This window comes from Amphiura filiformis, unplaced genomic scaffold (genome assembly GCF_039555335.1).
Source record: "Amphiura filiformis unplaced genomic scaffold, Afil_fr2py scaffold_53, whole genome shotgun sequence".
Lineage (NCBI taxonomy): Eukaryota > Metazoa > Echinodermata > Ophiuroidea > Amphilepidida > Amphiuridae > Amphiura > Amphiura filiformis.
In genome coordinates, this window is record NW_027305517.1 from 541,773 (window position 1) to 548,873 (window position 7,101).

The following is a 7,101-nucleotide window of genomic DNA, read 5'->3' on the forward strand; positions in this document are numbered from 1 at the left end:
CCCAGATGTACAAGGCTGGGGGCCCCAGGGGCCCAAATGTTAAAACAAAGGGCCGGCCGTTTCTCAGCAAATAAAGTAGCTACAGGGTTCAGATTTGGTACACAGATAGGTCTTAAGTATTATATTGTCACATGTATATATAACCCCCATATGTCACATAATATGGGCCCCAGGGCCCCAAACGCTAAAACATAGGGCCGGCCGTTACTCAGTAAATAAAGCAGCTACAGTGCCGAGCTTGAGTCTACTGATAACACTTGAGAAACATACTTCAACATATGTACATGCCCCATAAGTCATATATATTGGGCCCCAGGGCCCCAAATGTTAAAACAAAGGGCCGGCCGTTTCTCATCATATAAAGCAGCTTTATGGCTCAGAGTTGGTACACAGATTGCACCTGAGAATTACATTGTTATATGTACATATGAGCCCCATATATCACATAATATTGGCCCCAGGGCCCCAAACGCTAAAACATAGGGCCGGCCGTTACTCAGTAAATAAAGTAGCTACAGTGGCCAGCTTGAGTCTACTGATAGCACTAGAGAATTATACTTCAACATAATTATGCACATAGGCCTCATAAGTCAAATATTATGGGTCCCAGGTCCCCAAATGTTACAAAAAAAAGGGCGGGCCGTTTCTCATCAAAGAAAGCAGCTTCCGGGCTCAGAATTTGTACACAGATAGCACCTGAGAATTATATTGTTACTAACACCCATCCACCCCACACACGTAGGACTAAAGAGACAGATCGTATTATATCATAATTGGAAATACCAGCGTGAAGCGTTAAGGCTGTTCCAGTTAAATTACATACCCATTGGCTGTTCCATTTAATTTACATACTCCCTCTGAAATGGCTGTTCCATTTAATTTACATACTCCCTCTGGAATAGTTCCCCTAATCATATTGCATAGCCTCACTGTGAGTAAGAGAGACTGACAACAGCAACCTATGGAGAGTAAGAGAGACGACTCCCCTGGGAGGGGACTTTTTACAATTTCTTTATTTTAAGTGCTACGACAGTGCAACCTACATTCAATTAAAGCTTGTGATTTGGACTTTTACTTTTTACACATTTTCTGCGCAATTGGGCGACTTTTTACAATTTCTTTATTTTAAGTCCTCAGCAAATAAGGACTGTAAGTTTGGGTACATCGATAACATGCGGGTAAAGCCGTATTTGTGTACAAATATATAGCCTTCTAGTTCTAACTGCTTTTCTGATTAGCTGTTTTGATATAGGAGTGTATGTATTTCAACCATACCATGTAAAGTTTAATCTGTTTGGCACAAAAAGATTCAGTATAAATCCAGTATAAATGCATGCTTGTTACAAAGATGACGGGCTGGAGTACAAAATCCCATACCATATTTGTCGTGCTTGGCTCTCTATATTGATGTTGATTGATGGTAAAATGCGACGTGTCATGTCAAAAGCAGACACTTTTGGGCAGGATCGTAAATGGCGAAATAGCCAAAAATCTGCCCGGGGTGATTTTTTCACAATTTGGGTTTATTGCAAATTTGTGATGTTATTAATGTTAAAAATATTGTCTGATAGTTTCAGACCAGAAAATAATTGGCATCTTGTATTTTTTGAGATATTTTTCAAGGTAATTCCTACTTCTCAACATTGTCGATAATATTTTTAAAGGCCAATATCTCAATTTCCACTTTTATAATATCATACGGTAACTTACGAACTCAATATCTTCGCTCACGAGTGTCCGATTTCATTGGGGAAAACAGCATTGTGGACCAAAATTTCTCTATATTTAAGATATATAAAAAACCTCAAAATTGATAACCTGCCCGAAAGTGTCTGCTTTTGACATGACACGTCACAAATATTAGACTATGGGCCATGGGCATTTATCTTTCACTTCTGTAGTCCCCTCTTCGGCAGAACATGAAAACATAACAAATCAAGATTAAAGATATGTTTTACTTAGCACATTTAGGAGTTATTTAGGGTTAAAAATGTGTTTTTCGTGATTTGTTTCCATTTTTGCCCAAAAATGTCAAATATTAAAATAGCTGTAACTTTAAAAATAAATTGAGTAGAAGTTTCATTTCTATTGGAGATGTTACATCTCAGATGCATTTCCAACACTAGTGAATAAAAATGTCACAGCACAAAACTAAAATATTTAAAAAAATGGCAAAAATCGTATTTTTTTGCTATTTTGGCCATTTTTGACCTAAAAATGTTATTGACTTAAAAAGTATGTCATTATGTCAATCTACTTATTTGGAACAAAAAAATTGTCTGTGACCTATAGTTTTTTATCTATATGGGCCTTTTAATGATCACATGTGGACTAAATATGCATGATTTTGTGAATTTTTCCAATATTAGGCTGAAAATGTCATTTTTAGTAATTTTAACAAACTTTTCAGTGTTTGGAAAGTGGGAACTTCGTTTATATTATGGATATATTATAGTACTTTCGTTTTCAGCTATTTGTAGATCCACTGGTAGCTCGGTTTCCATGGCAGCAGCAATTATATCATCAATATTTGACTAATTTCAATGCAGCAAAATCATTTTAGTCAAAATTTTACTGCATTGAAAGTAGATAAAATTGCTGCTACCCCGGTAGTGGGCATACTAGTGGATCTTGAAATAGCTTAACATTAAAGTACAATATTACATTGTCATAATATTAACGCGGCTGTGTACTCTAGACATGGTTTCTTTCGCGAAATTGAGTTTTTTTTACATGTTTGTACTTTGTTATGTTTTTTATAAATACAAGGAATGAAAATCCAGATTTATAAACTCCAACTGCAATATTTTAAGGATTTTCACTATTCCACTCGTGTTTGAAATTTAAAAGGAAAGAAAATCTTTGTTGTACCAGCAGGGTACACGCGCGCAACAACGCATCGCGTTGCGTATCGCGCAATTTGGTAACGCACAGATACGCTACTCATACGCGACGCTTATCTGCATGCGCGGCGCATCTTATGGAATTGAAACACCACGGAAGCACTGATTTCACAAAAACCTAGCGGTCAAATGGCTCCGTTTTAGCTGATAAAATGTGATTTTTTCAAGTTCTTTCCCCGATTTAAACATCAAGATATGAATAGATTTCGCCCAAACTTCTCAAGGGGCTGTGGATTTACCCGATGTTCACGTAATGTAAGGTAGAAAAACGAGAACTGCCGCATTCTCCTGTAAGCTTCGATCAAAGTGCAAAATGTGACCACTTTAAACTTCAACGGGCTTTATTTCAATGTTCATTTTCTCGGTAAAATGACGATTTAGGTACACGATAACTCAATAAATATAGCATCTATAGGTCAGCAATTATGCTCATCATAAAAAGCATGATTGACTTAAGAAACGGTTTTCTCATTTTTTTTATATTTTGGTCTATTTCCAATTTTAGGCATCATTTTGTGCAAATAGGCGGTTGTGAATTTTAAAAAGTTCATTTTGATGACTTATATGGTCAATATCTCCAAAAATAAGGCAAAAAACAAAAAATTTTTAAAAAAACGTTTTTGGAATGGTGCCTCAAGATTAAGAAAAAAGCAAAACAAAATTTTTTGGAAAGAGTGTTTTTTGTTATGATGTACCGAACAAAAATTGCCAAAAATTCACTTTTTTGTGATTTTCTTCATAATTGTTGTTTTTACACCAAAACTGTATTTATATTGAGATTCATTGATGTCTTGCCTTTATAAAAATGTATACTTTTACATGTCTTGCGTGAATAATTACAAAGTTATGGCACTTTTACTACATGCGTATCTGAGAGTACACAGCTACCTTAAGTGACGTTCCCACTTTCCAAAAACTAACACGTTGGTTAAAATGGCCATAAAGGATCATTTTTGGCGTAATATTGGAAATATTGAACAAAAACATTTTAGTCCATATGTTAATTTGAAAGGGCCATAGGTCAAAAACTATAGGTCACAGGCATTCACCATCATTAACATTTTTGTTCAGAATAACTAGGATAACATAATGACATATATTTTAAATCAATAAAATATATATTTATTTTTTCCCCATGCAAAAATTAAATTTTTAGGTCAAAAATGGCCAAAATAGCCAAAAAATATGATTTTTGCCATTTTTTTTAAATATTTTAGAGTTGTGCTGTGACAGTTTTATTTACCAGTGTTGGAAATGCATGTGACATGTAACATCTACAACAGGAATGAAATTTCTACTCAATTTATTTTTAAAGTTACAGCTATTTTAATATTTGACATTTTTGAGCAAAAATGGAAAAAAAATCACGAAAAACACATTTTTAACCCTAAATAACTCCTAAATGTGCCAAGTAAAACGTGGGAACTTTTTGGATATTAATTCAGACACATCTTTATTCTTGATTTGTTGTGTTTTCATGTTCTGCCCAAGAGGGGACTACAAAAGTGGAAAACCAAGGGCCATAGAGAAGCATGGCTTATAGTCTATATTGTTAGGGAGGGCTAAATGGGAATAACGAAAGCTGTGATTTCCACGAATATTAACTTTCAAGTGTCATTTGGTATTTTTATAGGAAAAACATCATTTTCTTGATTTTGATATCCTTATAAAAAAAAAGTGTTTGATGTTTTTTGATTTTTTGGGTCGGTCGTGTCTAGGCAAACAAACACTTTGTTTTTGGCCCTAGGAATGTCCGATTTCATTGGGGAAAACGGCGTTGTGGAGCAAAATATCTATTTATCTAAGATAATGTAAAACACTCAAAATTGACAACCTTCCCAAAAGTGTCTCTTTTTGATATACCATGTCACATTATGTCTTAAAATGAATGACAAAAGAGGAAATTGTTTTTTAGATACCATCGTCACGCGAGACGAAATTAACCAGAGATTAGAAGAATGATAAATAATTATGTTTAATATATTGATACAAATACACGTAGGCCTAAGTAAGACCAAAGTAGGAACATAACCAAGAAAACCCAATTTAACTCACCTGTTGACACGGTAACAGCGACTACAGCAAACAGACACAAAATGACGAGCAACTTCATCTTTCTGATTTAGTTACAAAATCTGGATCACCAAATAAATTATTTTTTTGCAGCTGATATTAAACGATGTCTCTCCACTCGAGTCAGGTAGTGAAATGATTCATATGATGCTCCAAAGTCGAAATTGTAGGCATATGTCTAAAAGTATGCCTACCAACCAATCTACACCAGCTTGCCACGTGACTCGAAATTCGTTAACTTTTAAATTAATTTTGGAAATGGTAAGCCTAAAAGTACCAGCCAGTCTACACCAACTTGAAATTACATTTTGAAATTAGAATATTAAAATTGGTGACAATATGTTTTTACATTATTAACATATTGCAATTATTTGCAAACTTGTTGGCAAAAAAATAAATAATGACGAAACGAGTGTCGACGCCAATCTTTTAAAATTAACAAGGCCAGGATATAATGAAAGACAAAGATAAAAAGACTAGTTTGCGTCTGACGTCATATGTCAATCAAAATCAAAGCACGGTTTGTTTACAAGTGTCGTGACGATATGAGTTGCTGAACACGGCGGTAAAACCGGGCGCCTTATTGTTAATTTTGCACCAGCAAACATACAAACCATCTCAAACGTTAGGTCTTAATAGTAGGAAACTTTCTTTGGTGAAGGCACCATGTCCACAATGCCTAGAAAAGTTGCTTTTTGCCTTGTAATAGTACGTATTTTTCGCCATTCACTGCTATTCCTTTTCTCCGATCGGCACCAGCCAGATGAATCGACCTTCCTTATACGCGCTATTAGCCAATCAAGGATCGTAGAGAATTTGATTGACTGTGACATCAGACGCAAACTAGTCTTTTTATCTTAGTCTTTCATTATAGTTATGGAATACATAGGGCATAGACCTACGTTTATGATTTTTCCAAAATGTCAAAGCTGCAATCTTTATTCTTAAAGTAAATATGTCTGTTTTTTAACACAAATACTTTGATAATTTAAAACATTCAATATATTTTGTCAGCATATATTTTATTATACGTGTTTACATCACATAACGTGAAAATATCACCCTATGTATATATGCCATTATGCCGGTTGCCCATAATGGTCACATGTAGATCAGTTAAAGCCATATTATGTGATTTGCTCCACAGCCACGGTGCTTTGCTCCACAGATACACCTTATGTGTTCTACTTTTTACATGATTGTAATGCCCAATTGTTTTACTAAAATACCATAAATTACAATAAGATTTAACTTCTACATAAATCTAACATTAAGTTTGTTCATTAAATCATCTTCTTCTGTTTGAAATAATAAGTCCATTTAGGAACAAAAGCAAATTGTTTTACAGGTTTGCCCGGCCCACATTGTGCATTTTGGGGCAAGTTGTTATTTGAAATAAATAATAATAATTATGCTAAAACTCATGGGAAATCATGCAGGTTTTTTTTTTTATTTTCTTTTTCCATTTTTTTAAACATTGTTTTGTTATTATCTATGCCCGTGTAACGGGCATAGATATTGTATTTGTTGTGTTTAGTCTTCGGCTTCTCCTTCTCCGTCTTCTCCTTATCTATGCCCGTGTAACGGGGCATAGATATTGTATTTGTTGTGTTTAGTTATATATGCCCGTGTTAACGGGGCATAGATATTCTGCTTATTATCTATGCCCGTGTAACGGGGCATAGATATTGTATTTGTTGTGTTTAGTCTTCGGCTTCTCCTTATCTATGCCCGTGTTAACGGGGCATAGATATTCTGCTTATGCTCTTTATTCTTCTCCTCCTCTTTCTTCTTCTTCTTCTCCTCCTCAAGATCAGTCCTTTGCACTCCTCTAGCTCAAGAACTAAAGTAGCCGCGGGGCCCATACTTGGTACAATGATGGCCCATGACCCCTAGAAACATCCTAGGGTACACCTCGACCCCAGAGGTCAAAGGTCATGGGCTACAGGGGGCAATATGTAAAATTTGAAACATCTCTAGCTCAAGAACTATAGCGCCCTCAGGGTTCATACTTAGTATAATTATGACCCATGACCCCTAAAAGTATTATATGCTAGCAATGACCCCAGAGGTCAAAGTTCATAGGCTACAGGGAGCAATATGTGTATATTTAGGAATTTAGGTA